We start from the raw sequence: 25,125 nt of genomic DNA on the forward strand, positions 1-25,125 counted from the left end.
TTCAACAGGCTCACCAGTTATTATATTAAAAAATATCCATATCTAACCGCTGTGCTGCTCCAGAAAGGGCTCCGGTGCGATCGACCCGGGGGATAATGTCAGTAAATTCAAGTTAAAACACAGACTTCGCATATTATGGCGTTGTATTTGTGTCAAAAGTCGCGCGAGCGAAAACACATCTGCACGCGCGCAGATCTCTCTCACGCGTAAACTATTCCGTGTCACGCGCGCAGATTTCAACTGCCGCGCACACTAGTTTGATCTTCGCGTACATATTCAGTAACAGAGTGAAGCAGAGACAGGTGCGCGCGAGTAAAAAGCAACAACCACACGCACAACAAGGCTGTGCAGCTGCTTTGTGCACGCTCTCTCTCTCCTCTGTGCTCGCTCGCGTTGGAGTTCTGCTCGCTCGAAGCAAAGACTTTTGACATTTTGGGGACGGAGACCAAGGCTGACCCCGGCCCTCTTATGATTGGTCATTTTCCAGCCCCCCCACGTGGGTGCCATTTCAGTTTCCTGCTGATGACAGCTTCCGTCACAGACATGAAGCTCAGTGGCAGATTAACAGGTGACTGACAAATCTGGACTCCCAGCAGCATTATAATGACAACTGTGTTTTAATTAGAAAGCCATGGCAAATAAATTAAATTTTGATATGAATTCATTGCAAATAAATGGAATTCTATCACCATTTGTTAACTATTCTTATCAATATATATGCAATGTTAATTGCTTTGAACTCTGAACTTTACTAAACCTGTACAGTCATTGTTTTTTAACTTTCAGACTTGAGGGAGGCAGACTAACAGGTGACTGACAATGATTTGCCAATTGACTGCACAATAAGTCTTGACTCACAACAGCATTGACTCACAACAGCATTATGATGATGATAATATGATGATGATATCAGATGTTGATAACTGTGTTCTAATAGGATATCCATGGCGAGAAAAAATTAATTTGGGTTTGAATTCATTGCAAGTAAATGGAATACTAATAGTATTGGACTGGGACAAAAAATCGGCCCTGGCATTTTTGGCTTAGACCGGCCCCTCATAATTAGCGGAGCACAACCGGAAAAAAAACCCCATAACTTTTTGCCTTTAGGCTTATTAGAAATCTACAGTTTATTAATTACTTTAGAAGTCTATCAAATAACCATTGTGGAAAGCAAATAAGTACATTTACTCAACACATAGTTGAGTAAAGGTATATTCTATTTCAAGCAGTATCTCAGAAGTTTAGCATCTATTGTTAACTCTACCACTTTTGTCTGCTCTGTGTAGTTCAATTGATTATTTTATCCTTTTTATTGAAATCATCTCTAATATGTATTTTCTGAATTTCCCTGATATAGCAGCTCAATTCTAATTCTTCAGGTTAAAAGGTGCTCCCTTTAAAAAGCTATAAAATTGTTATATCAGGCTAAAAACAGGGCTGCTTTATGAACTCATGCAAAGCAACTTGTCTTAAAAGCATTTGACAGATCTACTCTTGTTCAATGTGGGCAAACCTTTTGCTAATAATACTTTTATACTTTTTTTACACTTACTTTAGTAATGCTTAAATTGCAAAGCTTTTACTAATCATTTAGCAGTTTAAAAATCTGTAAAAAACATGTTTAACCACAGCATAGAGGGTTGCTACACATTCAAATTACTATGCAGCCTTTCAACACACCTTTAACCTAAATATCTAAAATGCTATGATGGAGCCTAAAATAGACACTTAATGCTCATCCGACACTTCTCAGCCTTGACCGTTTGCTGTTTTATCAGAATAAGGTGCCGTGGCTGCCAGATTTTGAGAAGTAGCCTATGCAATACCAATTAATATCGATACTAATCAATCGCCATTGCTCATCATTATCATGTAATTAGAGTTCTCAACGGGCCTGAAAATTACAGTCCGAACCCGACACAGCGCTACACACCCGCATGAATTGTCTGCCGCCCCCACGTTAACTCAGCCAGAGCCCGCGGGTCCGGTCGGGTTTGTCGGGCCGGCCCGACCCGTTGAGAGCTCTTCATGTAATAGAGCAACAAGTCAACAAGTTATAGAGCTAACGTTCCCTCCATCACCTCACAGTCCCTGTATTAACGTTACTACCTGCTTACCGGCTGTACTACACTGTCCCTGTCAGTCAGCATCATCTCTGGCTGCTCCTCTGCTGCCCGCTGCTGCTGTCTTCACCTTCAACCTGCTGTTACTGGAGCATTGCTGTCTCAGAGGACGTGGAGGCTACAGCAGCCCCTCCAGCGAACATGTCTGTGATTTTAGTACATTTTGCAGCATCTACAGTGAGATTCTTCTCTTAGCACGCAACTTCTCCGCACCCAATTTCTTTCTCTTTGGTTGCTCCCTGTTGTCAGTCCTCGCGCTCAACCCTTTGAAACTAGCAGAAGTTACAGGAGACAGCGCAGGGAGGGGTGGGGCCGCCTTCGTACTATATTCTGATTGGCTCAGTTTACTGTCGATATTGAAGACGGACCAATAGACCGCCCCCTCTAAATTGTGCACTTAGAAAAAAAAAAGGAGGGCTGAGAGAGATTGGATTAGCCCAATGTCCTTCAAGAAAATCAACCAATGGGCCATCGTGGTCGATAGAAATGATTTATGATAAAACTTTTGGATTAAAATATGAAAGCCCGGTCCATAAATGTGCGTCGGCCCACCGGGCATTGCCCGGTATGCCAGTTGGCCAGTCCATGCCTGAATACTATCACTATTTGTTAACTATTCTTACTTATCCTAAACTTACTCATTGATGCATAATAAATCACACACTGTCTTGTTTTTCCCAATGCACTTAATACCACAATGAATTCCTTAAAAACAGTATCTAAAGAAGTCAAACAGATCAGCAGGTCAAGCTGTTTGAGTCCTTTCTGGTATGCTATCCTTGAATACAGTCTTCACCAGGTGTGCTGTGCTGCATGGGGATGCTCTGATCGCTTAGAGAAAGAAAACAAAAAAAATTGAAGGTAATATTCAAACAATGCATTTGTAATTTTGCACACTTAAATACCACACCAATTGGAACTTTAAGATTTCTTTAATCAAAAATAGAACACAGAACAGGAAAAACAATGCAAAAAGCAAGGGAAGTTGCAATTTGCTACCCCTCCCAAGAAGCCTCTGATATCATTCACCACATCGAGGAACCAGGGCCGGCCCAAGGCATAAGCGGACTAAGCAGCTGCTTAGGGCCCCGTGACCACTAGAGGGCCCCCAAGAGCAATTAACTTAAAAAAGAAAAAAGTAATTAATTATTTTTTTTCCATGTGTGAGCAATGATGATTCATATTTATATGTATGTACATTTGATAAATGTACATACTTGTACAAAAACAAACAAACAAAAAACCCCAACAACAAAGAGTGTAGTTTCCTACTGCCTCTATGCTCCAAATGTCAGAGCTCCGCTAGTGACATGTGCAGTGCAGCCAACCGTGCAGTGCGCACTCAGCATCCAGGAGCTAGGGGCAGGTGAAAGATGTCGCAAAAAAGGACTTACCCTTCAGGGGCAGAAAAAAGAAAAAGGAAGAAAGATAAAAACGACAAGATAAAGGTATGTCTTAGTAATGTAACATTTGTTGATATTTTGTTCCAAATACGTTAGCCTATAATAGCAAATTTCCTAGCTAACATTAGTTCAAAACGTCTGACTAAGTTAGATAGCTTACTATTCAAGCTAATGTTTTTGTGTTTATGTAATACTTTGAATAAGTTGATTTTCAGTGTATAAACATTATTCTGGGTCGCTCTTTGGCATCAAAACAATGTTTTTGATAACAGTATTTGATAGCAAATGTTTAATAACTTACGTTAATTACAAACGCGGTGACGTTTGCTAGCAATATGGTTTTGCATTAAATAATTAATTTAGTTAACAAACTAGTTTGAGGTATGTTGTTTGCGATTGTTTGCTCTAGAGCACAGTAAATTATGTGAGGAAATAAACATATTCCTTTTACATCATCCCCCTAATATGCTCATACCTTATATGAAACTTCCCAAGGAGCACTGTTAAAATATTTTGGAGGCACTGACTCAGCCCAGGGGCAATCCACCTCCTTAGGAGCAGCCAAGGCTGATGAATGAGGTGATCAAAAACTGTTACCATATATATCTAATTTCTAGTCAAATTATCTCATTAAGATATACTAATATAAGATATAATCATATGACAAGGGATATGTTTTTCATCTCAGGTCCATCTCTATCCTCTGCTCCCACTGTGCCCACTGTCCTCTCTGCAACCTCAGCTGTACCTGGTAAGTTAACAACAAAACAGCCTTTAATTGCTCAGTGCACTGCAGAACATACTGAGATGAATATTTTTTTTTAATATAAGATATAATCATATGACAAGGGACATGATTTGACACAAATCCATATTAATTCAAAACTTCTCAAACAATTTTCAGTTGTTCCACAGTTTGTTTTCTTATTACAAGCTATAGCTGTACTTTTTTTATTTAGAAAATAAGCTGCATCATTTTCAAGTGTAAATATGACTATAACATGGCTAGCTTGTTTTTCATCTTAGGTCCATCTCTATCCTCTGTGCCCACTGTCCCTTTTGTGTCTTCTGCAACCTCAGCTGTACCTGGTAAGTTAACAACAGAACAGCCTTTATAATTGCTCAGTGTACTGCAGAATATTCTGAGATTAATAATTTTGTCCAAAAATATTATTTTAATTTCCCTATAGGTCCTTCATCTTTGGTCATCGAGATTGATTTGTCGTCATAAGCATCCAGTTTGGAGCAGGGATCAGCAGCTCCGCCAGTTGACCCAGCTGAGTGGCCCTCTTTCCTGTCAGACTCAGAAAGGACTGAACAGGTATTAAGAGGGCCACTGTCTATAGAGGACACATTCATATTCCCAAAAACACACGATGGCCGAAGCCCCCCCATTTTACCAAAGATTTTGCACATTTTTACATAGTTGTCAGACCTAGTTCATCTTAAATTTTTATTTATAAACCATTTGTGTTACCTTTTACCTAGTATTTGTCAGATTTTTTAAAAATTTATTTTATTTAATACTGTCGGTTTTCGTACATTTGGTGTTGCAGTTTATTTAAAAAAATAATAATAAAGCAGATTGTGTTTGCAGTAAACAATTAGTTTATTTTGTTATCTTTTAATTGGCCTAGATGACATTCGGTATCCAACTTAGTACTATATCACTTTGAATATTAAGTGTTAATCAACCTCAGGCTGCTCTTATAGCTGAATTTGCAACCATTTTAGATTAAAAACCATAGATGGGTAAAACATGTTGGGCTGCTCTTTAAGGTTCTATGTATTGACTACTACTGTGTCGCCAGTAGGGGGAGTTGCTGACTTTGCCAAATATTAATTGAAAGATTTTTCTGTAAATTTGCAAATCTGGTGTCTGCTTCCATGGCATTAATCACTGTGGATTACAATCTAACTACAACAAAAAGTTCTCACATTTAGTTTTACAAGTGTATTCGTAATGATTATAATGACAATAATCATTGTTATTGGCAGTAATAGGGGGCCCCAAAATCAAATTTTGCTTAGGGCCCCATGGAGGCTTGGGCCGGCCCTGCGAGGAACTGTCTAGGACAAAGACTGGTTCCTCCCTCATGGAGCTTCCAAACACAGAGGGTGAAGCTCTGGCACTCTCCAGCAGGTTTCCATCATGCTGTGGAGTAAAAGATCATTAGGAGATTTATTAGGCTGAGGTTGCAGATTGAAGCAAGAAAAATACAAAATGAGGAAAAAAACAAAACTTAAAAAGACGGCCATCTTGGAAGCATGAGCCAATCCAAGAAGGTGAAAAAGAACAGTGGCCTAGGTTCAACATCAAGCAACCCCAGAACAGCTGAAAGTGTGTCAGGATAAAGTCAGCATCACTGCCCCTCCACCAACTACCAGAAGGCTACAACCATTAACAAGAGACATGTAACATCTCGTCATCGTCACTCCTGAGCTATAAGATCTTTGGTCCTTACTCTTCATGTCTCCTGATGTGCAGCATGCAGCATCAATGCCGTATGATTTATTAAATAACCATATATTCATTACAGTCACTAATATACATAGACTCATCACCTATGTCATTAGGTGCACTTGTGCAATCTAAGATAATCCAGTTCAACTGCTGTGCCATACATTCTTACATTTATAAAACTTATACATTTCTATTTTTAGCTGACATTGTCAAAAAGCTGATCATTCTGGTTGCTTTTTATTACAGGAGCCATAGTGGATGCTGCTGTGCTGCACTGCATTATATTCATCAGTGTTCCTGATGTTTTGCCCTCTTCATTACAATACTTGAAGGCAAAATATAAGCAACAATTGTTGAGATAATGCAGTCCAGCACAGCACCACCCCCCACTATGACCTCAACAAATAACAAAGTAGAATGAACAGCTTTCTGATAATGTCAACAAAAACTGAACATGTATAAGATTTAAAAAAGTAGAATTTATGGCACAGCCTTTTTACTGCACTGTATGATGTTACACAGGTGTATTAAATAATATGACTAATAGCAATGGTTATGTGTAGTATTATTCCTTTAATTATATTGCAAGGTAATACCCATTTAGCAGGATTTATTGTGCCTGACCCACCTTACTATGTTTCCAGTCTCACTGTGGTCCACTCAGTACTCCTGGCCTGCAGCATCACTGACGCTCCACAACAAAGTGCTCCTATACTGTAGGTCCCCAAATATACGCAAGATGATATCACCTGTTAGGGACATTTGTTTAGTATGACTGCTTGAAAAACATGGCATTCATTATGTCTTTTCAGTCTCACCATTTTCTACTCAGCCCTCCTGGCCTGCATCATGCAAAATAAAGTTGTGAAGTGGCATCACTGCACCTTTATTCGAATATCAAATAAAAACTGACAGCCCTAATATAGTTGGCTATTGTATAAGTGTATGGGCTGCAATATTTCACAAAATAGCTCCCTTTCTAGCTAGCAATATATAAAAAGTCAGTGCAATGCGTTGGTGAGAGACATTATGAGCTCGCAGTTCATAATCAGTGTAATCAGTGTATCCTCATATCAAAGCTTCACCCATCATTTCGCAGCCTCAATGATATTAAACTGATGTTTAACTACAATCACACTCCCTGTACATTAACCTCGCCACTAGTATAAATTGACAGCATTGGATTAAGTTGTATTTAGAGAACAGAATTGACATTTATCAGCCTGTTGTAAGTGTTGCTATCGTTATCCAGTGTGCTAGCCTAAACTTTTAGCTGTTAATATTCTCTAAATCTTCTAATCTAGACGGGAAGAATCCGCCAACATACTTAATTACTCATGTCAATTTAATTCAGATGCACTACTGACATGAAATTGTCATTCTTTAAACATTTTACCTTGAACAAGTGTTGCTCCGGCCGTGTGCTCCATAGGAATTACATTGAGCGGCGGTTAGCTTGTGCTAACTTCCGGGACTTTTGAGGGGCTCCATGATCCACCATTGCTGTGAAAAAACTCAATGCAGTGAATGGAGGTGGCGCTACGCTCTCTCTTGAGGCTCTCTACCCACATGGGGGGGCTGGAAAATGACCAATCATAAGAGGGCCGGGGTCAGCCTTGGTCTCCGCCCCAAAATGTCAAAAGTCTTTGCTTCTAGCGAGCAGAACTCCACCGCGAGTGAGCACAGAGGAGAGAGAGCGTGCGCACAAAGCAGCTGCACAGCCTTGTTGTGCGTGTGGTTGTTGCATTTTACTCGCGCGCACCTGCCTCTGCTTCACTCTGTTACTGAATATGTGCGCGAAGATCAAACTAGTGCGTGCGGCAGTTGAAATCTGCGCGCGTGACACGGAATAGTTTACGCGCGAGAGAGAGATCTGCGCGTGTGCAGATGTGTTTTCGCTCGCGCGACTTTTGACACAAATATAACGCCATAGCTTATCCTGTGCGAATGCGCCGCACGAAACACAGATGTGGTGGGATAATTTCTAAATCACTTGAGGTCCCCAGTTAATACTAGTCCCGTGTGAAGAGCTGCATTTTCCCCGTAGCCAAATACCGGAGTGTTGCCAAACATTTTAACTCCGGCATTATTGGATTGTTTCGGTTGATTGGGAAGGTTATTGTGTCCCTCACCAACTCAACCACAACTTCAATCCCTTCACCCGACATCGTTTTAATAATTCCCTGTTATTTAGCGTCTCTAAAACATTCGGCTGTGACTAGGTCTTAGTGAGTGAGGAGTCCTCTGGACTACTTCTAAGGTCTCCCAGACATAGGTGCTACTTTTATGCTTAAAATGTTTTGTGAATAACTCTTATTTTCAAAAATTGGGAGTCCTAAAGTTACGACTGACACGCCCATTATTTTTAGGAGTTGCTCCTAAATTCACCTGTTAGGAGCTACTTTTAGCCTTAAGATTCTTTGTGAATACGGGCCCTGTTCAGTAGTTTTTGTGTAATCCTGATGACAAACCACCAGTGTTGGGCACTTTACTTTAAAAAAAATAATTAGTGATAGTTACTAGTTACTTCTTCCAAAAAGTAACTAAGTTAGTCACGGAATTACTCCTCTATAAAAGTAACTAGTTACCAGGAAAAGTAACTATTGCGTTACTTTTAATTATTCCCCCTTTTGAGCTCGGCATTCATTTTAGCATACTCGGCATCCATGTATTTAGAAAATGTCTTTCTGCATGGCGAACACCTGTTCCTGTTCTGATATTTTTGCCAGTGAGTGCTCTGAAGGAGTCTGAGTCAGCTGTTGATAACAGGAGCATGTTCTCAACAACATACATGCCTATCATTGCATTCAGTTCAGTCTGTGTCAAGTTTTTGTGAAGCTGGAGCAGAAAAATCCAGCTGTAGCTGCTTGGACAGCTCCGTGTCCTTCTTTGTTAGCGGAGCTCACGTTGGCCACACCTGGGGGGTATTCCAGAAAGCAGGTTTTGTGAAAACTCTGAGTTTGTTAACTCTGAGATGAGAGAAACTCTGAGTTTTCAGTTCCAGAAAGAGAGGTAACTTAAACTCTGGCTCTGTTACTGCGGTAACTTACTCTGTGAACAAAACCTGCTCAGTGGCAGGTTTACCTGAAGAAACCCTGAGTCTGACGGAGCTGTCTGACAGCAGCTGTCCTTTCCTTCTCAGTCCGATCATGTTGAAGCAGAAATAATTCACATAGTTTTACACCAGGAGGAGAATTTAGATTCATTTAGATGAGCTCTCGCTCCCTGACTTATATTCTCCGGCTGCACAGCGAATATCAGGCTACACGTCATCGCTGACGGGCTCTCAGAGCTGAACAATCCTCTTCGGTTTTTGTTTTGTTTTTTTAAATCACTTCACAGGTTAATAAATCACCTTCCAGCAGCCAGAAAAAGAGAAATAACTCACATTTCATTTGGCTTTCTTTATTTCCCACAAATAACTACAAAAGTAACCATCAGTATAGCCTATTGTATTTTTTCCAACAACGTAATTTCAAAGTCCGTGTTTCTAGTTTGCTGCCGCATTGAGTATAAGATTAAATGACTTCTAGTTCAATCTGTAGACGGTAAGTGTGTATCTGCCTCTAATGTTGGGTCCTGGGGGTGAGTGACGCCCTCAGCCTCTGGTCACCCAGCGACCTGACTCAGGACCAGCTCCTCTGCCTCTGTCGGACGTGCTAGAGGTGGAGGTGAGCACCACTTCATGTTCATCTACTCAGCAGGATGTTAGGACACAGATGCGTGTTAAACAGCATCTGTTGGTAGTAAAAGCTATGTTAAAATATCCACTGAATAAAGTTTTACTTTGTTTAATATGTGAAATAAAACCAAAGTGAGGAGCCATCGTGTGACTTTTTATATTTCATTTCCAGCCGATTGAAATTAAATAAAATAGCCTAAAATAAAATAAAATAAAACACTGAACAACATTCAACCACTTCCTCAAAGGCTAATATAAAAGAAAGTGATGTTAAATTCAAAATAAAAGGAGACCGCATCTAAAACTCTGTCAGTGATTTTTTTTTTTTTTTTCCCCAGAAAATGTCTGCTTCCTGTTTTCTCCCCTGTTGCCAGGGGCGCTGCCAGGGATTTTGGGCCCCATGAAAAGAAATATTACCGGGCTCCTGTGAAAATTTGTTACACTGTTTACATAAAACTGTGCATTTTAATGATATGTTTGACTATAATTTCCTATATGTGTGAAAAGAACAACATGACAATTACTTGGTAGGGGTAGCACTGAACACTCAGAATACAATGGAATTTAGATTCATTGTCTGCAAGTCTGCAACTTTAATGGTTAAAATATAAAATTCTCTTAAATTAAATTACCTGAAAAATACAAATGCATGACATACATGAATTATATATCATATATATTCCTGTAATACCATTTGAAATAGCATCACCATCACCAGATTCAGGTTTCCTCCCACCATTCTGTTTTACTGTCAGTGATTTGATCAAAAATAACAAAAGAAAATGTGATTTTCACAACCAGTACCCCGCTGCTCACTGTCTCCATCTTGTAGCCCTGCATTTAGGTCTAATTTATCTCCAAAATTACTATTATAGCAATAACACACAATTTCTCTTTCAAACATGCACATCACCCCCCACACACACACTTGCTGCTATCTGTATGCTGTCTCACATCATGTTTTTGTTGTTGTTTTTATTAAGTTTGTTATATATGTTTATATTTTGTTAATAAAAATCTATTAAAATAATTATTATTATTTATCTCCAAAACTGTACGTGGTGGAATTAGAGTTGGGGTGGAAAAAAATACATAAACGAGGCTCTATGGTCGTTGCGATTTAATATTGTTAACGTTTCTCTGATTGGATTGAGAGCAGTCACTTAGTCTGCAAGCACCAGATTATTCTCCTCTTTTCCTACTGCAAAGCAAGGAGTGAGAGTCCCAAACTACTGACCAAACATAGTATTTCAATGAGTTTATAGTTCAGTTTCAGTGATAGCTAAATTTCAACAAAACAAAATAAAGTTATAGGCAATATGCTTTTTAAACCATTTAAATCATTCTGAAATAAATACAGACTATGTGTTTTTATTTCAGAATGATCTTTATTCATTCATTTCAATTTATCTTTTTTTCCATAATAATAGATTAATTCAACACAGAGCTGCACAGGGGCGTTGCCAGACACTTTTTACCGGGGCACGTGCCCCGGTAAACATGCGCTGTGCCCCCCTGTAAAATTCCAGATGAAATTTCACATTGAGTCTATTTTTCATCACAGACAGTTTATGATCACAGAATGTAATAGTTGACAGCTCCTGTGACAGGTGAAAGCAGGAGAAGATGCAGGTGGACAGTCTGAGGGAACAGATTCCATAGAAACAGATATATCTGTTGAGGGGACACTGGTCAGACACAAGACTGACTCGGGGGGGGGGGGGGGGGGGGCTGCCCCTGTAAAGCTGCGGGCCTAGCAACTCCCCTGGAGCTGCACACCTCCTTCCTCAGTTGTACTGGGGCTGGTTCAGGGGTAGGTGGGGGTACTGGGGCTGGTTCAGGGGTAGGTGGGGGTCCTGGGGCTGGTTCAGGGGTAGGTGGGGGTCCTGGGGCTGGTTCAGGGGTAGGGGGCTCACGGGGCTCACAGACAGCTGCGGCTGCTGCTGCTGCACTTGACGTGTTTGTTCAAACATGCATAATTTTTGACAGGAGGGGCGGTCAACTGATTAAATATGGGCAGCTTGCTAAACGTGAACAGTGAACTAGCTTAAAGATAAACAACAGACTAATGTGTTCCAGAACTTTCCACCATATGAACCAAACCCACCTTGTTTTTGGAAAAACTGGGTGACATACTTGACGCCGCTTTGCTTCTCTCTACTGCCTAATCTTTTTATCTTTCCTTTTTTGGCTACCCGACTTCTGGGGCACTTTGCCTTCTCTCGGTCTCCTTACTGACTGAATACACCGCACTACTTGGCACCACGCAGCAGTTCAGTTGATTTGATGGGAGGACTGTCAGTGCATTAAGTGATGCATATTTATGATTATAAACTAACAAATTAGTGTCATATTATTTTTGTCAGTATTATAATTTTATTAGGGGCCTCTCTGGGCCCCTATCAATGATGGGCCCCTAGAATCCTTCCCCCTTTCCCCCCCTTTTCGGCGCCCCAGCCTGTTGCCATGGTGAATCAGTGTATAGGAGCTCCATTGATGATGGCTTTTTACTAGTCGGCAGGCACGAGCTCAACTCAGAGTTAACATACTCAGAGTCAACTTACCTAACTCAGATCAGCTGTTCTGGAACTGAAAACACAGAGTTTCACTTCACAGGGTAAGTCAACTCAGAGTTCAGGGTTAGGCTCAGAGTTTGTTGAACCTCCTTTCTGGAATACCCCCTTGGCCTGCTGTCATCATCAACAGTGTCAACAACGGTGTTTTTGGCCACCAGTTTTGTAGAAGTGTGTGCCGTTGAGAGATGATTCATTAGATTAGAGTTGCTTACAACGGACGTAGACAAAATAGATTCCACTTTGAAAACGCCAACTTTCCCCCCGGACTCACCATTGCTGCAGCTGAACTCTGCTCGTTTGTGTGTGCGAGGCTGCTATGTGTGTGTGTGGTTTGTGTGTAAACTGAACACTGCCTCTGATTGGCTTACGAACTCTCACTCAACCTTAGAGAGCCAATCACCATGACTTATGCGGTTGTCCCGCCCCTCCCTGCCAAGCTAAAAAAAATTATAAAATAAAACAGCTTTGCAGCTCCTGTGGCTGAGAGCCGAGTCGGATGACAACAGTTTCAATGAGCAGCTTTAGTTTGAAACGCGCCACATTTAATAGTCGGTAACGGTAACGGTTTTGTAACAATGGAAATAGAAATTAGTTAGATTACACATTACTGAAAAAAAGTAACGTCGTTAGTAACGCTGTTTATTGTAACGCTGTTATTCCCGACACAGCAAACCACCTACCCAACAAATGGACAGAGATAGAGGTAGTCAATAGTTATGCAAATTAAGAGAACATCTTTTCTATCTTGTTACATCCTATGCCAAGACATGTTTCATATGCAGCAACATTTAACTTGACTTTCTCATTCTTGCATGAAAAGGGGATCCTCAAGGGGGTTCCTGACATGTTGTTCATTTATTGTTGCTGTCTGTGCTCAGTCCTTCAATTATAATACCATACAGTCTCTCACAATACAATAGTTTGGACAGATACAAAATGCAGACTCTCTTAATTCACAATTGTTGGAATGTCCACAGTGCATGTAGCCTAGCATTCTTATCTTCCCTACATTTCCAGCAGGCTACAGACACTGACACAACTGGTTTTATGTGACCTATTGGAAATAAACCGTATGTCTCTCACTCTAGCTTTGTTGGCGCCGTTGGTAGCTGATACATTTGTGTGATGGGTTTAAAAGTCTACAAAACAGGTTCTTCATCTCCACCTGGTGGCTGAATATGTTTCCATAGGGAATATGGGTAATGGTGAAAGATTAATTTAATGCCAGAAAAGATTCAAAGAGGTTGGGGACAAAAGACTGGGATGGTTGTGGTGTTCTTAAAAACACCTATGCATTAATAAAGGTTGTTAAATCTTGCCTAGCTGATAATTTGTGGCAGCATTAGACGTCCAACTTTGTGTGGTATGTTGGCAAATTCACAGGGTGATAACAGTTACAAAGCAAACTCACCAAATTATTCCACACAGCCACACTTGTATGGTGACGACAGCCTAACTGTCCTGGCCCATCATACTGTAATTAAAGTGATGTTTGTACAGCTGTATGCTGGCAGTTGTTTCCAATAGTGGTTATTACATTCAAATTGTCCTCCATGACACAGAAAAGCCAGGTCATCGTACCGAGGAGAAGTTAGTTCTAGGTTGGATATTGGACAGACTCTGGAGACACCCAGCAGCGTCTTTTCCTCAGTGTCATCCAATATTGGCAGCAGGAGGACAGTTAGCAGACTTAGATACCATCAATAAATCAATAGTAGTATATATAGTGTTCTATTGCGCGTGCATGTGAAAATATGACTGCGCGTGCACAATTTATGATATAGTTTATGACTGTTTATATAATTTATGACTGTTTATGGTCTATTTTAGGACTGTTTATGTCCGGTTTTATGTCTGGATTTATGTCCAGTCAAATGGTTCTTATATTGTTGATGTTTACTCAACCTCCTCTGACCCATCCTCTGACCCCCATCCTCTGAGCTTCACACCTGTGAACTGCATGTCATGTGTGTGGGGTGTGTGTGTGTGTGTGTGTGTGTGTGTGTGTGTGTGTGTGTGTGTGTGTGTGGGGGGGGGGGATGTGGGTTGCAGACTCCTCTGCAACCACCCATTCACTGTGATCTTGGGAGAGTGTGTGTGTTTAATTTGTATTTCTTAGATGTTTGCCATCTTTATGGCCATCTTTATGGCAAACAGGTGAAATAATTTCAGAGTGGCCAGAAACAAAATATGGGAAAGAAATGGGTGCAGACAACGGCTGTGATGGTGGGGAGTGTGTGGTTAACTTGTATTGATCAGAGGTTTGTCAACTTTATGGCAAACAGGTGAAATAATTTCAGAGTGGCTATGAACAAAATGTGGGAAGGAAATGGGTACAGACAACAGCTGTGATGGTCTTTGAAGGCAGACAACTGGTGGAGGAAATGATCTTGAGACAGTAAGTTTTGACACGTATACAGCAGACCCCTGCTAAAGTCGTGATACAGGAAAAAATCTCTTTCCCGTGATGGCACCTAATGTGTGATGGTGAGGAGTGGTTAACTGTGTTTGAATATAGTTGTCTGTAGAGAATAACTAACTCTCTCCTGCTCTTCAGCCGTCTAGTAGTTATACCAGCTATTCTCGGCTGTTCCCCCCCCCCCCCCACATTTAAATTCATTTGGACAAGACAATTTTCATCCGAAGGACCAATGGAGTCTCTAAATGGTGAGTTATTATTTCATTATCCTATTTCTAATAAGGTGGTTTTAATGGTTCTGTTGATCTCAGGATAATGTTTTGCATACTGTTTTAAAGGTTTTGTTTATTAGGTCACTTGGTGGGTGCTGTGTTGGATGTTGAGGAAAACCCTGATGCTGACAACCAAGGTTAGTCTTTAATATCACTCATTTATGTTAGAATTTATTCAATTTACAATTTGTTTTTAATTGATTTCTTTACCTTCTTTTGTACAGTTTTCCAGGGAGAAACACGGTGCCCTGGTGACATCATTAGGGCAGAGCGAAAAAAACTTGATGATCAGATAGCTGTTTGGAAACAGAGAACTATTGGGGAGGATCAAAAAGGCCTTGATGGTAAAACAGTATTTTGTTTTATGCTTAAATAGAAATTGTCAATATGTCGTCAGTTTATATTAATTATTTATAAAAAAGTTTCTGCTAATATGTATAGATTGCCCTCCCCCTCATAAAAAAAATCAAAAGTCTGGATTGTGCTAAAACCTCTGGCAAGAAGTCATTATTGAGCCGAAAACGTCGCGGGATTAAGAGCCGTCAGACTGATAATGATGCAATGTATGTAACAACTATTTGTTAGTAGCATGAATTAACAGTCATCACGGGTGTTATTATAATTATTAATATACTTGAAATAAATGTTATCGTTGTTTCTATTTTTTTTTCCTAACTTTATCGCGTTATCACAGGTCGGGGAACGGTGTATGGCAACCGTTAGACATTCCTCAGAAGTCGCAGATCTTTCCCCCGAGAGAAGTGGATGAGGCAGTGCAGGCACTCGTGCAGCTAAACACAACGCCGAGGGACGAGCCCCAGTTACCCGCTGGATATGTGGTTGCCTCTTCCCAAACAGGTGTTATAGAAAATTATGTGTATGACAATGATATTTTTATTGTAAGCCCTCGGTCCAGTACACCTGATGAACATATATCAACAGATGTATTGTCGCTACTGGCCGCTACAGTTAGCAATATACAATCATCCCCGGCAGGGTGTCCTAATAGCAGTGTGATCAGTGTGGGCAACACGCCTTTGACGTGTCTACAATTTAATGATTCTATGGATTTATCAGACGTGTCTCATAGTAATACTAATCAGGTTGGCTCGTTAGAGCATTTTGTTTCCCTGCAGGGAACTGAACTGCCTGATTTAAGCAGCCATTATGGCCTCGATCTTTTCGGTCTAGGAATAGCTAAACAACTTGACAAAACACATGATGAGATTAACAAACATACCGTCTGGTTATACTTACGGGATAATCACTATTATTTAATAGAAAACCCGGCAGGGTTCTTTGGCTCCGCATACGTGTGTAATTATTGTTATGAAACATATGAAGCAGTCTTGAGTCATAGCTGTAAACTCAGGTGCAATGTCTGTTTTACAAACGCATGTCACAGACATCCAACCAGAACTGTGAAATGTGGTGACTGTAAACGCATATGCAAATCTAATTTTTGTCACAAGCAACACAAAATGGTGGAGAAAACTCATAAAACAATACCATGTGACAGACTAAGGTACTGTGAGGCATGCGGCAGTGTCTACACAGTAGGAAAAGGAGGTAAAACACACAAATGTCGCCCTCTTAAGTGTCGTCACTGCGATGAAGAAATAATGGATGTCAAGGCACCCCACCAGTGTTATATTCAGCCTCTGAAGAAGAAAAAGCCAACAGATAAATACCTGGTATATTATTTTGAGACTCGGTATCACAATGGCAGGCATGAAGCAAATTTTTGCTGTGTAAAAGACCTTGACGGTAAAAACATGTTTTGTTTCCCTGGCCTAAATTGTGTGGAAACATTTGTTGAATGCTATCGAAAACCCAAATATATTGAATACACATTCATTGCGCACAACGCGTCAGGGTTTGACAACTATATTTTGCTTGAATATATGGTAAAAAATAAAATCGCGCCTGAACTGACCATGCGAGGTAGCAGAGTCATTTTGATGTACGACCGAGCGTACAAGCAGCGGTGGATAGATTCTTTCAGCTTTCTACCTATGCGTTTGTCAAAAATACCAGCAGCATTAGGGTTTGAGGACATGATGAAAGGTTATTTTCCTCATAAGTTCAACACGGCGGGGAACGAGAAGTATGTGGGTCCCTATCCAGAACCGTATTACTATGGTTATGATAATATGAGTGACAGTGAAAAATTAACATTCGTGGCTTGGTATAATACTGTCTGCGGAGAAACGACTTTGAGAAAGAGATTCAGCGGTATTGTGTCAATGATGTGGATGTGTTGCTCAGAGGATGTATTATCTATCAGGATACTTTTCTGAAATGCACAGAACTTGACCCCTTCGTCTTTACCACATTGGCATCCAGTTGTATGGGTGTGTTTAAAACATTGTTTCTGAAGAAAGACACACTCGCTCTCACGCATGACAGTGCATACGTTGGCCAGTATAAGACATATTTAGATGTGTCTATACAATGGCTTGAATATCTGAGTCACACTCAAAAGATTGAGATAAAACATGCAGTCAACCATGGCGAACATCAGATAGGACCATACTTTGTGGATGGCTATCAACCTAATACAAAAAAGTGTTACGAGTTTGCCGGCTGTTTTTACCACGGGTGCGTGAGGTGCTATGCTCAAGCTGGTTTAAATCCCGTGGTCAAAGAGACTTACGGTGTGCTTTATGGTCAGTTTATGTCAAAGGTAAACGAATTGGAGGTTAGATATAGTCATGAAGTTGAAGTGATGTGGGAGTGTGAATGGCTCCAACGTAGAAAGAATGATTTAAGCGTTCAAACGTTTCTACAGAGTTACAGGAAACCAGAACATCTGGACCCTCGAGAGGCTCTTTTTGGAGGCCGTACAAATGCAATGAAGCTGTATCACAAGGTGTCAGAGGGTGAGAAGGTACGATATTACGACTTCAGCAGTTTGTACCCGGCTGTGAACTCACAAAAACAGTATCCGTTTGGACACCCGCAGATTATCTATAGGGATTTTGGTTCCCTTGATAAGTATTTCGGCTTTGTTAAGTGTGATGTGCTCCCTCCGAGAGGGTTATTCCATCCTGTCCTGCCCTATAGGTGTCACAATAAACTAATGTTCCCATTATGACGAACATGTGACAAGGAGCTGAACCAGACCAGTAACTGTGCACACAGTGACAAAGACAGACAGTTGTCAGGTGTGTGGGTCTCGTTTGAGCTTCAAAAAGCGGTTGAAAAAGGATATAAGATTGTGAACCCTGACGAGGTATGGCATTTTCCTAACAAAACAGACACACTGTTCAAAGACTATGTTAAGACATTTCTCAAATGTAAGCAAGAGGCCTCTGGCCATCCAGGACATGTCAAAATGCCTGAGGATAAGGAGAGATACATTGAGGAGTATTTCAAAAAGGAGGGTATCCGGCTAGACCCAGACAAAATCTGTGTCAACAAGGCAGTGAGGAGTTGCAACAAGCTTCTTCTGAACTCGTTATGGGGCCGTTTTAGCATGAGGAATAATTTGCCAACATGTGAGTTGATAACAAAATCAGACCGCTTTACACAGCTGATGTTCGGCGATCAATATGATGTGCGGCAGTTTTGTTTCATATCAGATGATGTTGCTATAGTACAGTGGTGTCATGCTGACATTAAAGCGGCCAGAACAAAAGATGTAAATATCTTTATTGGTGCCTTTACCACTGCTTTATGATGTGATGGAGAAGTTAGATCGACGTGTGTTGTATTGTGACACGGACAGTGTTGTTTTTACTTCCCAGCCGGGGGAGTGGATCCCTCCCTTAGGCGAATACCTGGGTAATTTGACGGATGAGTTAAATGATGGAAATTTGTGTGACCTTCCTGAAGAAGATTATATCACCGAGTTCGTGTCGGGGGGTCCAAAGTGTTATGCTTATCATACAGCTCACGGCAAAACAATGGTTAAATGCAAGGGTGTGACACTAAATTCCAAAAATACATCTGTGGTCACCCACAAGTCTCTGGTGGGTTTGGTTCAAGCCTTTGTTGCCAATCAGAATACAGACGCACACGTGATGACTGTTTCTGAAACCATTAAAAGAGACAAAAAGCGCTTCCATCTCAAGAATGACACAGTTACAAAAAAATTCACGTTGTCTACAACAAACGCAGAATATTAAGTGATTACACTACCCTACCTTATGGCTATCAGACCAGATCAAGAATTTGATGCAAGACTACAACATCCGTTTAGTCTGGTGGTGAGCGGGCCTTCAAATTGTGGGAAGACATATTTTGTTAAAAATGTTATCGAAAAAGCATCGTCAATTATCACACATAATATTGACAATATCGTGTACATATACTCTTGTTGGCAACCTTTATATAATCAGCTACTACAGATAAGAGAAATTAATTTTGTGAATGGTCTACCCGAATCTCTGTGTGATGATGTGTTGTTACCCCCAGAGAAAAACAATTTGCTCATTATAGATGATTTGATGAATGACGCCAGCAACAATTTAGAAGTGCAAAATGTTTTTACGAAATACGTTCATCATAGGAACTTGAGTTGTATATATTTAGTCCAAAATTTGTTTATTCAAGGCAAGGCTAGCCGGACTATTAGTTTGAACACCAGTTACCTTGTTTTGTTTAAAAACCCCAGAGATAAATACCAGATAACTTTAATAGGCAGACAAATGTTTCCTGGTAACTCTAAAAAAAATTTGGAGGCTTTTAATGATGCCACCAGTACAACTTAAGGTTATCTTCTTATTGATTATAAAGCCAAGACACCTGATTATTTAAGACTTAGAACAGCTTTGCTGTCCGACCGTCCGGTTGTATACATCTCTAAAAAGTAGAAGGGGTAACCATGTCGTCACGCATGCAGAGGAATTTGGCCCTGTTGGAACTGTTATATAAATCAACGCCGAATATGCGCAGGGTCATAGTGGGGAAAGCTAGCTCGGACTTTATCAATGCTCTGTGTGAAATAGCCCTCAATGTGCTGAGTGGTAACATCCCTTTGACTGATAAACAGTACAAACAGCTGAAAAAAAGGAAAGCCGTCATCAGATTAGTAGCCGACAAAAAAGTCAGACTTTTAAAAAAGAAAAAGAGTATCAATCAGTCTAGAGGTTTTTTATTGCCCCTATTAGGAGCAGCCATACCATTTATAACCAGTCTTTTTAACAGAGGGTGATATGGAGCATACGCAGAAAATGTTCCTGGTACCACAGCATCAGTTGGATGCCTTAAAACAACCGCAACAGTACGAGCAGAACAGATCCATAAGACAAACGGCACAAAATGAATTGGATAAAGCCATGACTGATGTTCTAAACCTACCAGACACTGATGTATATGAAAAGGCCAAAAAATATGCAGGTATTCTACAGAGATACCTAGTGATGACAAAACAGAATGAGCTTGAAAAAAACCTTTTGACTCTATCGATACCGAACACTTCAGACCTTGTGGCACCTATCAATGACCAAGATAAAAAGGATTTAATCGCTGATGAGGTACTAAAACACATGCCTAAAAGAAGCAGGAAAAATGCCGAACACATTTTGGAAGCTGCAGCCCGGGCAAAAAATGTGATCTCGTGGACAGATCAGGGCGAGATTGTCATTGACAACCGTCCTGTCCGAGGTTCGCATTTATATGATCTGGTAAAAAGTGTCACTGCAACGCATAATGTTTTAGATGATTCAAGACCTGTAGGTTGGAATGCTTTTTTAAAAACCATGGCCCGTTTAAATATTCCTTTATCTGCCATCCCAAACACCCTGGTACGACGGGCTATTACTGAATATAAAGTGATCGATGACACGTTTGATAATGAGAGTTTAGTCATAAGAGAAAAAAGCTAAGTCTTGGTAGAACACACAGATCCAGCACACCTCTTAGGACACCTAGGTGGGAACCAGACAGCCGGAATACCTCTTGGGTAAATTTCTAATTTCTGTTTTCTATTTTACTACGTTTTATTATTAACATTATTTTATTTTAACTACTAATATTGACTATATACGTTTTTGTCATTTTATGTATGTTGTAATTTGTATAATAATATTAACTTCTATTTTATTTTTTAATTTTATTTTTCTCATATTTTTTGATCATTTTATGTACGATGTAATTTGTATTATGAAATTCTTGTTTGCTGTGCAAATGTTTTGATGACTAGACCCGTGTAATCTCTCTTCTTACTCTAAAATGGTACATTTGTTTTTTGTTTTGTTTTTTCCTCCTTAACTTTATATTACCAAATGTTTTGTGTTAATAAATTACTGTTTTGTTTTTTATATACATTTTTATACAACAATGATTTTTACAGTATGAATAAAAAATGACAACATCTTAAAATAAAATTGTGTTCAATATTTATTTGATGTGACATGTTTTACACAGCATTTATTATTTAAATACACATTTGTTTTCCATACTGTACACATGTAAAATTATATCCACGACATCTGGAAGGACGTATTTTGTTAACAAATCGACATACCATGTTATCATTACATACAAGATTGGGTCCATACATATTTAACAGTCGTGTATACGGCACCCCTTTTTGCACATGACAAAGAAAAAAGACACAATGCGGCCCACACGTTACAGCCAGGTTATTTTGAACCTGTTTTCTAGAATAAGATACATATGTACAATTTTTCACCAGAAAACTGTTTATCTCCTTAGGAAATTTGTCAGGCGGATTACCAAAACTGTCAAAGAAATAGCCCTGTCTGTCTTTTGTGATATAAATTGCCAGCCAGTGTTCACCAGACATGTTAGAGAGCTGGGTGTTTACAATCAACATAGCAGGGCATCTATAAACACGGTTCTTAGGGAGCTGATCGCATGCTAAAACCCCCAGGAAGTTTGTATCGCTGATAATTATTTTTCTAACAACACCAGTTAATTCAATTGTATTCATTATGTTTAGTAGTAGTCCATCAGTACTTGTCTCCTGTTTGATATTTCGATAACTGAATCGAAGACAGAATAGCAAATCAAATTAACCGTCCGGGGCAAGGGAACTCTAAATCGGGCTTCCAGCCGTACGTTGCCTGTTTTGATTAGCGATACATTTCCTGCACTCCCTTCATCAGGTTCCAGGTTGAAACAGAATAATGAATAACCGGCGCCGAAATCACTGCGTGATATGGCCAGTGATCTGTCTTTTAGGTGTCTTCCTGTGGTCTGTATCAGCTGATAATACTCTCTTGTGTAATGGCCTCTTTGAAAAAGCGGTTGAAAGGGTTTTGCTGGAAAAGACTGGCCATCGGCATACAGACTTATAAACTCTGTGTCATAGTTTCCAAAATTAAAGGGGTTGCAAGTATAACTTCCTGTATATCCTTCGTTATCGACAAATGCTACAATAACAAATTTAGGGATCTGACCAATATATAGATTTTCCTGGTTGCACACTCTAGTTCCAGCAGGGATGGAGAAAGTCTTCAAAGCGACTCTGTCTATAGCATATTTAGCATTAGTATGCTGTAGAGCTCTGCTGTGAGCTAAGCGCACAGTGGGGGCAACAGACACCTTTTTTACAAACACGCTGGCTGACATAATCTTAACATGGAATTGTGCATTTACAGCAGTCATAAGAGAGAATTCATCTTTTGATCGTATAAATTTCAGAGAAATATCAACACCATTTAGCAACAGTTTTTCTTGAAAAAACAAATCGGCGTGTATTGGGACTATTAACTCCACAATCCGACTGTTTTCAGTATATGTACCTCTAGTCGCTAATCCTGTGTTGACTCCAGCTATAGATGCATCATCCATATGACCACTGGTGTCCTTACAAAACAAACCCGGGCTGAACTGTGTGTCCAAAGTGTCCTTTCCATAGTTAATTAAACACTCAATTATGCCTCGATACGGGTACGTGTTGGAAGATTGTGTTATAAGCCTTGTGTTATAAATCTCCCAGCATGATATCAACCTGTGAGAATAAGGTACATCCTGGGTAGTTTATATATCCAACGTTTGCTGCTGGTGCCAGATTTGTACCGTCTGCATTTGTAATTCTCACACGTGTATAAAGATACGAGTCGTTCAGGTCTAGGTAGTCCTCCCCACTAGCCGATATGTAAAATTCCAGAGGACCTGTGTCCGTAATCGCGGAAACCGGAGGGATTTCAACATAAGTAGATTTTTCAATAGATGTCTGGGTGTAAGGAATGGTAAACAGATCCAACTCGGTCTTCACACATTCTTCAGACTGATTATGAATGAGTGCCATGGTTGTCTTTTTAGAATTTTAGCTTAGAATATGTCTTTAGACAATGTCCTGGAGCGTCTGTTCGGCACTCTGTAACTCCTGGTGACGGACTTCTTTTTGACTGCTTTGCGTTTCTTAACAACAGTTTTACGTTTTTTAACCACACTACGGCTACGCCCACGTCTGGAAGGAGGTCTTTTCAAAGGTCTTCTACTGTACACCAGCATGCCACTCCCATCCTGATGTTTTGACAGTGTATTTCTGGCAATATTCGATACAATATCTCCTGCTATATTTGTAGCCGCAGTCCTTAAATGGGGTTTAGCCAGGCTGAACCCACTTTACCTTACCAAATGCAAAGGCGATATACTGATTTTGATCGTTTTTTAGTGAGATCTCAATATCATCTATCACTGTTTTAGAGAGCGATGTGTAGTGTGGCTTGTCATAAGTCAGAGTGGGCATACGCCTGGGCTCATCTGACACATTTATACAGCGGAGAAGCGGTACATAACTATCCCCCACTAGTTGATCATTTACAATATCGCTGTAGATAAATATATTATACATTCCTGCGTGTATATCCGCAGGATGTGGAGCAGTGTGTTGTTTTTTTAAATTTAGGGTGGCAGGTATATTGACCGCCTCCCCCGGATTGAAACCTAACATCACAGCTAAACGGCCTTTAAATGTTAAACTGTAGCCTTCGGCACCTGAATAACTCTATTTGTGATGTTTTTGTACACTAGACTCATGCGTGATACTTGTGGGGTTACTATACATTTTGCATTAAATTCCTTAAGTATTCTAGGTATAGTATCATAAAATCCAACCGCCAGAGATATGATGTATATTTTCTTTGTTTTAGAGTCATAGATGTCCACATCAGCATCTTCTTCCGGGAAACTTTTCCAAACACGGGGATACTGGACTTCGATAACACCGACTTCATATGGCTCTTTTAAAACTATTGGTTTAGCTAATTTAGTCCGATATTGCCATATCTTGTTATTTGGGTATATATGTGATGAAGCATTACTGGGGAGGGTGATGTAAAAACCGTTCTTCTCCATAGCTCTGATGTATATGAACACCTATTCAAAATGCGTGCTGGTCAGCATTTGAGCACGTCTTTTATCACACATTAACAATATCTTTTTCAGGAATCCACGAGTTAAATTTCTCAGGCCAGCCCAGCCATTTAACAAGAACCATGTTTATGCGGCCTAATTTTTTTCTCATCAATATTTTTTCTATTTTGAAAGTTTTGTTTTTATCAATAATTACTAATTGCAGCTCTGGCTCATAGAATGTGCCTTTCACGGCCTCACCCCCACAATCTCATAACCTGTACACAGGCGGATCTCTTGCTACACGTTCAGCTATTGTAAAATATTCATCTGTGAAGATTTGCTCGTAACCTTTTCTAAACACCCCGCGAAGTTTTGAAATTCTCACTTTATCGCCCAAACTGTATTTGAAGGCTACCGATCTCTGAGGTTTTAACTTATATAAATTGTTAAAGACCGTTTTCTCATTGTGTCTATTAACAGCATTAGGGGCCATTTTTATCGATCTGTGATGAGATTTGTTGTAGGAAGCGGTCAGGTCCTGAATCACATCCACATATCACATATCACACAGCCTGATGAAGATCATCTCAAGCAGGCGGCAGCAATCTGGCCACTGGGCAATTGGGGCAGGTGTGGTAAGAGCATGCCTCTTCACACTCTCCACCCCTGGAGTGAACTCCTGTCTCTTTTTAGGAGAACGGAACCTCCCTGTGTCCAGCCTGCTCTGATGTCTGGCAGCGAACACCACCCTCTGTTTGTCATATTCCAGCAGGTTCTGCCAAAGAGCAACAATACTGCTCACCTAAACAGAGGGAACAAAATAGCACATTAGAAGATAAAAACATGCAAGTGTGAACATGCATGACAAGACATAGAAGAAATGTAGCAAAACAATAAAAGCTCCTGA

General features: G+C 40.2%; 1 protein-coding gene and 2 long non-coding RNA genes across 4 annotated transcripts in view; 1 reads left to right on the forward strand and 2 right to left on the reverse strand.

Annotated features, from left to right (window-relative positions):
• Positions 1–5,611: 5,611 nt before the first annotated feature.
• On the reverse strand, positions 5,612–7,688 carry LOC115579176 (uncharacterized). The gene is made up of 3 exons (XR_003983620.1): positions 7,390–7,688; positions 6,622–6,742; positions 5,612–5,684 (listed from the first exon to the last, which is right to left on the reverse strand). It is a non-coding gene; the product is annotated as an uncharacterized LOC115579176 (long non-coding RNA).
• Positions 7,689–14,907: 7,219 nt separating this feature from the next.
• LOC115579472 (uncharacterized) lies at positions 14,908–15,784 on the forward strand. Of its 2 annotated transcripts, none has more exons than XR_003983657.1 (3): positions 14,908–15,079; positions 15,167–15,286; positions 15,637–15,784. It is a non-coding gene; the product is annotated as an uncharacterized LOC115579472 (long non-coding RNA). The 2 variants fall into 2 exon arrangements; XR_003983658.1 differs by lacking the exon at positions 15,637–15,784 and adding an exon at positions 15,384–15,482.
• Positions 15,785–21,274: 5,490 nt separating this feature from the next.
• Positions 21,275–25,125, reverse strand: part of LOC115579081 (uncharacterized) — a 33,360-nt gene continuing 29,509 nt past the window's right edge. Inside the window, exon 12 of the mRNA XM_030412563.1 lies at positions 21,275–25,020. The gene's annotated coding sequence lies outside the window, so the exon portion shown is untranslated. The remainder of the gene's footprint in view (positions 25,021–25,125) is intronic.

This window comes from Sparus aurata, chromosome 3, assembly GCF_900880675.1.
Source record: "Sparus aurata chromosome 3, fSpaAur1.1, whole genome shotgun sequence".
NCBI classification, from domain to species: Eukaryota; Metazoa; Chordata; class Actinopteri; order Spariformes; family Sparidae; genus Sparus; species Sparus aurata.